The sequence below is a fragment of the Loxodonta africana genome, chromosome 2, assembly GCF_030014295.1.
Source record: "Loxodonta africana isolate mLoxAfr1 chromosome 2, mLoxAfr1.hap2, whole genome shotgun sequence".
Classification (NCBI taxonomy): domain Eukaryota; kingdom Metazoa; phylum Chordata; class Mammalia; order Proboscidea; family Elephantidae; genus Loxodonta; species Loxodonta africana.
In genome coordinates, this window is record NC_087343.1 from 130519798 (window position 1) to 130530359 (window position 10562).

Sequence of the window (10562 nt, forward strand, 5' to 3'; positions counted from 1 at the left end):
TTTCAGTTAACACCCGATCGCAAACCACTTGCACGACCCAGGGTTCTTAATGATCAGCTATATACAGTCATATCTGTAGATTTACCTGATGTTTGAAATTGCTGACAAGGAATAACCAAACGGTTAAAACGGAATTCTCTTAAAATCTCATTTATCTTCGTATTCGAGGTTGAGGTGACATGGGAATACAGGGGAAGGGTATACTCTCAGAAAATCCAGTTGCCTTTTTCCTTTCCTTGTGGGCAACAGGAGGAATATTTATTATTTATATGTGGGAATTTTTACTGCAGAAGTTGCTTCATTTTTGCTAACATATTTACATAATCTAATTTTTAAGCAAAAGCCTAGGGGGAAAAAAATGCTTTTTGTGTCTGCCCTGATGAGAGATAATACCTCATTTTTGGGAGCCATACCAAGATGGAACCTTGAATTCTGAGAGAAGCCATCTCCTCACGCTAGATTAAGCAGTTGAACACGTGCCCAGAGAGCCTGCAGTTATTTGAATGAGTAGATGGAGGCATGCTGTGATGATTGAATTTAAGTCTGTCGTTATAGAGTCAGTATTCATTCACTTTGAGCACAGAGCCCTTCACAGAAGTACCCTGGTGTATGGATTTGTTATACTCTGCGTGGATGTTTTCATTTCTTGAATCTCAGAGGCCTGTCTAGGCTCATACTTTCAAAGGTCATTAATGCAGATTAAAACATTCTACTTTTTAACTAGGATTATTTCATGCAGGTTATAACTTTTAAGAGGGGAAGTGAGTAGCATGGAGACTCAGTGGAAAAAGTAGTTTGGCAGTTCTTCTAGTCTTTATTCCTTCTCCAGCTTCAACACAGGGATGGTAAGTTGGGATAGAATTTGCAAGCACAGCCCTCACAGATACCCCTCTGGAATGAAAATTCTGGGAGTGGTTTCCAGTTGGCTGTAAGAGGCACGTTGGCTTCTTACTGGAGAAAACACAAGAGATACGGCAATCGGGCTTGGTTGCGCTATTGTGTGTGCTTGGTTCTCACCCATCATGAAGCAAGCTGGTTGTGAGCTGTAGAGTTCCCTCATTTTCTAAACCTCAGTGAGGGAGTGTCAGTTGACAGAGGCTGGTGGGAAAATTCTGGAAAATACTTAGGAATGTCTGAAATAGATTTTTGCTTTGAAATAAAAGTTTAGATTTTGGTTCCTCTTTCTAATTTCAGACGTGTGAATGACTGATAACTATTTAAAAGTTTTATGAGCTTTGGTGAACCTCTTCCTCATGAAATTGTTCACCTGCTTCTAGTTGTTGCTATAGGATTTCTCTTTGAAGTCAGTGTAAATGTCCGGGTCCCCCACTCTGCTTTGACCTCAATTAGAACCCTGAGGCCCGGTCCTGGCTCTGCTTCTAACTCGGTGGATAAAGGCTAAGTCACCAGATGCCTTTCTCTTCTGAGACAGGAGTAAAGAACTGGATCATTTCTACGGGATTCTTCTAGTGCTAACACTATAAGTATGATTCTCCTCATCTTTCAAACCTGTGTGTTTGTTTTCTGTTTTCATGGACAGAGACGTAAAATTTTCTAGTTACCTTTAATTGTAAGGACAGTAACTCACCAGGTTACTAGTTGGTTGCTTATGTTGGTTTTTTTTTTTTTTTGCCAGTGTTGTACAGAGGAGTTCAGATGAATGTGTCTGATCACAAATTTGATGTAACAGTAACCAGTTGGTTTCATACTTCAAGGCAAGAAGCAGCAAGGCTTTTATGGGGGGTGGGTGGGGAGACTGGGGTTGGGAGCCTGTGGAGGAGCTAATTAGTTCCACGGAAAAATAGAGGGGAATCCAGTATGCAAATTGTAACAGGAAGTCAGTCAGGATTTACACAGTTCATAACCTCTGTCCCCTCATCTAGGAAATATAATACTGGTGCTTATAAACTTGTGTGCAAGGAATTAGCACAAATACAGATGTCATTTATAAGAACCATCTTGTAACTTTCTTAAAGGCCTAATGGAAAGGGTATTATAGCTTAAAATGAGATACAAATAACCCTGTATTTTAGTCTCTGTTATGATAGATAATATTGGTAGAATCTCTAAAATACAGAAAGCAACCTAGATTGGATTGTTTTTCCTTTTGCTAACAATAAGACTTTTTTCCCTCAAGAAAGAAATACTGAATGGCATTTATATTATGTCCACCTCCCTTTCCGCAAACACTGACATAGCCAATCAACTTAAATTTCCCAATGGTGAATAATTCTTAGCTTTTGTGAAGGACTCTCTGGTGGTGAGAGTTGTTAACCTCTGAGAGGAAATGGAAGCTTTGGAATCTCCCTCTTGAGAGCTGTCTTAGAAGAGGAGAGAAACTGGTTTTCATGGAGCAAATGTGACTGTGCAAATTCTAGAGCACACCTTTTGGTCATTATTCTTTGATTATTTAAAAATCTACTTGTGTTATTGGAAGTTAGTACCTTAAGAGCTTTTAGTTATGGGTAACCAGATTCTGCTGCTATAGAAATAGTTCCTCCTAAATATTTATGGCTCTCCTTTCAGCCTTTTGAAATGGGCTTTGGTCACTGGACCAGGTTGATAGGTTCGTTGCCTAGGGTGGGACTTTGTAACAACTGACCATAATCATTGTACACTGGACTTCCTGAGCTCCTGCCCCTCAGGATGGCAAATGTAGACAACCAAGTTCAAAGGGAATAATCCAGGTGATAAAGACTCTAAATTTAGAAAACACTTACTTTCCACATAATAGAATATAACTTCTTTCTTCTTCCCACACAAAATAGAGCTGTCCAGAAGAACAGCCAGGAAAACTCATGACCCCATCACATCCCTCCCACTTGCAGCTGTTAAGGCTTCCAAGTGCAGATTGTGTGTGCCGAATAATTTTGCTCTGAGACACATCACAGACGCATGTTTTGATGTTTGTCAAGGCTGCTAACTCCTAGGCCATTTGAGGAGTAGGTGAATGCAGGCTAATGGAGAGACAAGAGACTTGTTGACATTCTTCTCCCAACCCTGAGAGCATTCAGCCAGATTCTTCTAGTTGACAACAGGAGAAAACACCTAGGAACCTTCCTTGATTCTTTACTCAATGAGATTGTGCATAGAGGGTTTCTCAAGAGCCCTCAGCAAACAAAAGTTTGGGAGTTACCCAGGAGTTCTTTGAGCAAACAGTGAGAGAACACGTTTATTTTCAGTTTTTGAATTGGAAATGGCAGTAAAACTTATCTAGACCAGGGTTTCCAGAGTGAGTTTGCAAGATAAACCATTGGGGAATGGGAAGAAAATACTAAGACTTATATTTATATTTCATATAAAATAAGAAAAAGTAAGTCTTTTGTATATGAATTGGCATTTGCACCCTGCCCTGTTCTCTAGGTCATAAAGCTGTGTGTTAGGTAAGGTATATGAGGTGTTCTGAGGGAGGACTGGGTTTCCCTTAACATGCAGGGGTCAACAGTGGTTCCCTCACTTGCTTGTAGCATGTTATGATGTATTAGTATGGGTCCAGTTAAGTTAATTTGCAGAATATTAGTTGGTGTCAAATTAGCCCTCAATAAATGGGCAAGTAGTTTAAAAAAAGCTTCTGGAAAAAAAAATGTGGGTTGAAGATAACACTAATTGTGCAAACCAGCGCAAGTGAAAATATAAAAATGGAGGAGCTAGAACTTTCATTCTAGGACAAGCTCTTTGTCGACCAAGTTGTGAGTTAAAAACATTAACAATATAATCAGACATGACAAGAAGTTAGCCCCCAGATCTCAAAACTATAGAGATGACTAATTGAATATGGATTTATATCTACTATCGTTAAGACTAGGAAGCCCTGGTGGCACAGTGGTTAAGTGCTTGTCTGGTAACCAAAAGGTCAGCGGTTCGAACCCACCAGCTGCTCCACGGGAGAAAGATGTGGCAGTCTGCTGCCATAAAGATTACAGCCTTGAAAACACTATAGGACAGCTCTTCTCTGTCCTGTAGGGCTGCTTATGAGTGGGAATCGACTTGACAGCAACAGGTTTGGTTTTATCATTAAGAATGAACACGTTGGAATGACGTACTTTGCCTTGAGAAATTTCCTGATGATGATATGAAGGCACCACAATTAGAAAGATATTTACTTTTTTCATCAGTGTTTAAAGTCAGCTAATAGTCTTTACATAATTTCACTAAACTACGTGTTTTGAAGCCTCTTTTGAAATTTTCTTTTCCTTTTATGCAAAAGTAAGAAAGCTGCATATTTAGGAAACCCTTGTTTTTCCTCCTAATGCAAGACAAGGTGAAATAATATGTTGGAAACAATATCTATCAAAAATGAGTTTGTCAGCAAATGCTGTCGGGAGTATTATAGAAAATGTGACTGAAATCTTGAAGAAACAATTACTGCATTAGAACAGATTATGGAGGGTGAAAGGTTTGTTTAACATTTGGAAGATGCTGGATCTTTTTCTAACATATCTCAGCCTATCACATTTGTGAGATCCTGTTTCATTAGTGAAATACAGCAAGAGCTTCCTTTTGCTAAGCCACCACTGAGATTTCCTCACAATCTGTATAAAAATGTTTTATGACAAAAACGAAGTCGCATTTCCTCTTAAAAAGCAGCTGTTTCTTAGAGAAGGATTCCTGGGTAAGGTTACATGAGATAAATGCATTTACTGCATCATTTATAAGCAAGCAAGTGCAGCAAAAACGTTGACGCCAGAGGTATACAAAAATGCTGCAGGTGTTACTGACGTAGTTAATCTTTATAAAGACAAACCTTTAACATACTATATAGTAGAGTTCATACAATGCTTTGTATTGAGATAAATGACCATGAAATTCTTTCGTACCTCACAGAGGTTTGCTGGTTATCTTGTTGAAAAATAATTGAGTTGTCACACTTACAGATAAGTTATTTTCCTTTTTTTTTTTTTTTTAAAGGAAGGCATTCTGTATTTTGATAACTATTTCTGTGATAACAAACTTTAGTCATGTGCTACCTAGCCATCATTTTTTTTAAAAAAAGCTAAACATAATCAATTTGCCCTTTTAAGATAAAGGTGTTATTAAGAATAAGAAAATACCTGAATTTTGAAGAAACTAGTATTATAGAAAGAACATTGTGAAAAACAGTGTTTGGACATGTTTACATTTTATGTGTTTTTGTTGCTTAAAACTATGACAGCTATTAAAGTCCAACTGTATAAAATAAATGAACTTAGAACTAGACCTTCAAATTAGCATATCACAAATAGCCTGGATTTTCAAACATAATAAAGCATACTCAGTCTTATTGCTCTCAATGAAAATGATGATTATTTTATAAAAAGGGTTTGTAGTATTAAATATAGTTAGACAAAATAAGTATTTTAAACTATTGCTTATATGTTTATCTCCTACTTCTGTAATCTCTATGTTGTAGAGCCCTGATGGTGCAGTGGTTAAGAGCTTGGCTGCTAACCAAAAGATTGGCAGTTCAAATCCACCAGCTGCTCCTTGGAAACCCTACAGGGCAGTTCCACTCTCTCCTGTAGGGTCACTATGAGTCAGAATTGACTTAACGGCAATGGGTAGTATGTTTGTTTTATAATGTACCTAAATAGTATATGTGTGCGTATCTAGTACATAAGCGTGGTGTATGTGCTCAAGAGTTGTTAGTGTCCAGATTCATGATCTAATAATTTTGGAAACTTGCTCTAGGCCAAAGATTCTTAATTTGGGGGCAAGAAACAGTCATATACACACATTTTGCCAAACAAAATTTTGCCCACAATTTCAGGGTGATTACATGCCCACTGTTGTCATGGACTATGCTTTAAAATCCCCTGAATGGGGCCCTAAACCCTCTAGGGGTTGTGTGACTTAACCAGGGTCACACAATGACATAATCTGATCTTTCATCTAAGACTTCGTGAGCGTGTACGTCTTTGCAGGACTTGGTCTGGTTGTTGAGGAGCAAACACGAATTGGAACTCTCTCTGGGCCCTCAAAGAGTTCACAAGTTCATTGAGGACTCCAGCGTGCAAACCAGTACAGAGGATCACAATATGGTTTATATTTAGGAAAAGCTTGGTTTTTATTTGACCAGCATTAATTGAGTACGGACAGTGTGAGAGCATTAAGCTGAACTCCATAGGGGAACAGAGAGATCGTAAGGCAGCATTTATGGAGAATTGAGTCCCAATTATTTGCTTCACCATCCAGTATTTTTTCTAATGCTTCTGAGGTTTTGTATTCCTGAACCCCACAAAGCCCTTCACTGGGGCTTTACAATTCTGTTTCCTTCATGCACTACATGATAAAGTACAGGTAAAGGAAAGTGGGGAAGGTGGACACACTCCTTCATATTTCTGAGCAAACCCAAACTCTCTCCTTGGGTTTATGTGCACTAACATGTACTTTGCCTGTGGGATAGAGAGCTGAACTCTTGGATGAATTTGCAAATGGAAGAAAACAGGGAGTAGTAAGGGAGGTGTAGAGTTTTGTAAGCTTCATGATCTCTTTCCCCAAAGGTCTGAACCTGTGTAATGAGACAATAGAGCAAATTACGTGCCAAACCTTAATTTATTCCTATAAAAAAAGGGATGATAAGAATAAAATCAATGTAATTTTTTTTTTCTGCCTTGGTCATTACCTGGTAACGTTCTTGAAGGTGATATGGCGTTTTCCCTACAAATATCATGCCCTATGTATGGGGCTAAAAATAAACAGCACAGTGAAATGGGCAAGCATTATTGATCTGTGTCAGGGCCATTTTCCACTTTAATGTTTGCAAAAGGCAAACACAAAGTTTTACAAACCTATTTATAGAGAGCAGATCATTCATCGCTATATTAAAAAAAAAAATAGAGAGGATAAAATCACAAAAGCAAAGTGGATTGTTGAGTAGGTTTTGGGTTATATTATTAAATAGGACTAGAAGGGATCTCCTTTGGAATTAGTGAAAGGAGCTATCCATCGTGTTCCTGTGGAACAAAGGAAAGCTGTGGAGTTGTGTTGGGAACTGTGTTGCCCATGGGGATGCTTCTGGCCTGGGTACTGCCTCCAGCGGGTGTTTACCCTCACTGGCTGCTCCAGCCTCCTTCAGCCACCCCCTGCCCTGGAAGCAGGGGCTAAAAGAAATGGGGTTCTTCCCAGACCCCTTCTGCCTTTCAGTCCCTCTAGCAAGTTCCTGCTTCTTGTTGGCATTTACTATCTGTTTGTGTACTCATAAAGGAGCTCTTGTAGTGCAGTGATTAAGCACTCAGCTGATAGCTAGAAAGGTCAGCAGTTCGAACCCATCAGCCATTCCTTGGGAGAAAGATGCGGCAGTCTGCTCCCATGAAGATTACAGCCTTAGAAGCCCTATGGGACAGTTCTACTCTGCCCTGTAGAGTTACTGTGAGTCAGAATCGACTCGACAGCAATGGGTTTTTTAGTTTTTTGTGTGCACGTAAGTGCATTTGCACACCTGTATATGAACATGTTTTTGTAGGATCCTCTTTGACATTTCATTCTTCATCTGTTTTTGTAAATTTTTTTCTCCACTCATTTACTACCAAAATTGTTTACTCCTCTAGTACCCGCAAAGCGTTATTTCTCTCCAGTTTCTTTCTTACCCCCAGTCACCAAGCTTCTACCCCTGGACTTTTTTTTTTCTTTCTTTCTTTTTTACAATTATCAGTTCAATTCAATGAGCATTTAATGAGTGCTGGACACCTGCTAGGTTCCGGGGCTACAGAGACAAATAAGACAGACTCTTCATCTTACAGTTCATCAGTCCAGTGGGACTTGCGGTCGTTGCTCCTCTCTCATCTCTCTGCCCTAGTTATCGATCTCTCCCTCCAGCCAGTTTCCTGCCAGCATACTCCACTGGAGTAATAGCTAAGCATTGGTTCAGTAGACATTAATTCAGTCTTAAACCCCCAGGTATGTCTGGTTTATGGAAAGAACTGGGCTTGTAGAAAGGGGCTCACCCACCCTGAAATGTGGTGAGACAAGACGTTGGATTCTGTGTACGTTAGAAATGCCAAATGCTAATGGACCCGGCTACCTTCTGAACACTTTTCTGATATGATGTTGTTTCACCTGAGGGCAGAGTTGTCCAATCTCTGGAAAATGGCTCTTTGACAGTTTCCCCTCAGATGTGGTGATCTTCGTGCCAATGCAGCAATAGATTGTAATGCTAAAATAGCTAGTAACCATTTTAAAAGCAATACATACAGGGGAAAAAAAGAGAGAGAGAAAAGAAAACCCTGAATAACCGTGGTAACTGTTTACTCCAAATTGCTTCCTGGCCCTGTGGCCATTTCTTCTCTTTAGATCTTTCATATGTCTTAAGTTTCTCTGCCTATCTAAGTACAGCAAATGATATTTTTTTCAATGAAGGAGCCACCAAGAATAGTGGCAGGCAGGCACATCTTTCACAGTTACAAAACTACGTTGGTTCTGTATAGGCCAGACTTAAAACAGAGGTGGGGAAGGTACTTAAAAACTAACATTTTGAATATAACCCTCATCTCTGTTGCTCACTCTTCTTATAGTCACCAGACAAGTGGTATCAGGGCTGAGATAACACAGGATCTTTTCCCTTCAAGGCCTTGCTGTTCAGATGGAATTCCTAACTGGTTCCAGTACTCATGATAGAGCTAACAACATCTTTCTGGTGGCTGGGTATCATTGGTTTCATAGCTTCATTCTTTAAATCCTTTTGCACCATGTCATTCTTCACTAAGTCTACATGATTCATCCTTGGTCTTCCTGCTTCTCATTTCATGCCCTCTGGAATGTGTCACTATGTGTAGTATCCATTTTGTAGTGGCATGCATCCAAAGGATTACTGCTGTCTTCCTTGAGCCTGGGGTCCTGGTAGTACAGTAGTTGAGCACTTGGCAGCTAACCAAAAAGTTAGCAGTTCAAATCCACCAGTTGCTCCTTGGAAACCCTATGGGGCAGTTCTACTCTGTCCTATAAGGTCACTATGGGTTGGAGTCGACCGAATGGCAATGGGTTTGTTTTTTTTTTTTGGTCCTTGAGCCTTATATAAAATAACTCATTCTTGCCTTTTCAAAGTGTAGTGATGCTATGTGATCACTGGTACTACCAAATCCAAAATTATTCCCCATTTTCTTGCCTAGTCCTCAGGCCTTATAAAAGTTGCTGGGACCAAATTCACCAGGATTCCATTTCATGCTATGGGCAACCTGATCACTAGCTGCTGTATAGGGGGACTAAAGCAGAAGCAAGGTAGCCAATTAGGAGGTTACTGCAGTAAATTAGGTAAGATTTGATGATGGCTTGGATAGGGTGGTGGTAGTGGAGATGGAGAGAAGTGTGTAATTTTAAAACATATTTTAGTGTTAAAACCAATAGGACTTGGTAATGAACAGGATATGTGGGGTGAGAAATGGAAAGGAAGCAAGGATGACTCCCAGGTTTTTGGCCTGATTAACTGGGTGCACAGTGGTACCATTTCCTGAGATAGGTAATACTGTGGGGAGAGATAGGTTTTGTAGATAGAATCAAGAACTATGTCTTGTCCATGTTAAGCTGTAGCATTTTTTTAAAAACCTGTTGCCATCAAGTTGATTCCAACTCATAGCAACCCTATAGGACAGAGCAGAACTGCCCTTTAGGGTTTCCAAGGAGCACGTGGTAGATTTGAACTGCCAACTGTTTGGTTAGCAGTTGTAGCTCTTAACCACTATGCCACCAGGGTTTCTGTAGCACTTTATAGACAACAGTAAAATTCAAATATATGTAGAATTTAGATCTGAAGCTTTAGACTAGGGTATCTGAATGAAAGAAGAATAAACTGACCCATTACTGTAAAATGACAAGAGTAAGCCTGAATTAACAAATTCCTACTTCCCTTGACAAGCAATTTAAAAGCTTTTGTAGTTCTACCAGTCCCTCGGTGATACGAATAGTTAATGCACTCAGCTGCTAACCAAAAGATTGGAAGTTCAAGTCTACCCACAGGCACCTCAAAAGAAAGTCCTGGCAGTTCTACTTCCAAAAAATCAGTCATTGAAACCCCCTGGAGCACAGTTCTGCTCTGACACACATGGGGTCGCCATGAGTCAGGTCGACTTGACAGCAACTGGTTTTTTAGTGGTAGTTCTACCAATAGAACTTTTAAAAAGTACAAACTCAGAGTCATAAATCATCACTTTACTTGCTCAAAGGTAGTTACAGATTCCTTTGGTTCCGCCTGGTTGGAGATGTAAGGCCGGATGGGCTTTTAAGTGCACTTTCCTAGCTTTAATGTGTCCCCTTCGTCACAACTAATACTCCTTCCAGTGATGACTTGGTACTGTTAGGTTTACCTGGAGATGTAAGGAATCTTTGAGAGAGTCTGAGGTCCCTTAGCTCTGCTACCCTCCAACTCAGTGACCTTCAGCCAGTCGTGTAGCCACTCCAGGCCCATTGAACTCTCCAGTCTACGTCAGTCATGTTTCTTTGGGCCCTGAAATTCTGTTTCTTCTAGTATTGAGAGGCACAGGCTGAGGGGAGGCATGGAGTGGGGGTGGGGGAAAGGCCTAGGAAACCTATTTCCAAGAAGATTCTCACTGGGGCTGCAGAAGGAGGGAGGTTAAAGAGGGAAGTATGCTAAA

General features: G+C 40.0%; 1 protein-coding gene across 7 annotated transcripts in view; it reads left to right on the forward strand.

Annotated features, from left to right (window-relative positions):
• The window catches only part of MARCHF3 (membrane associated ring-CH-type finger 3), a 186967-nt gene that overhangs the window by 18467 nt on the left and 157938 nt on the right, over window positions 1-10562 (forward strand). The gene's annotated exons all lie outside the window — the stretch shown is intronic.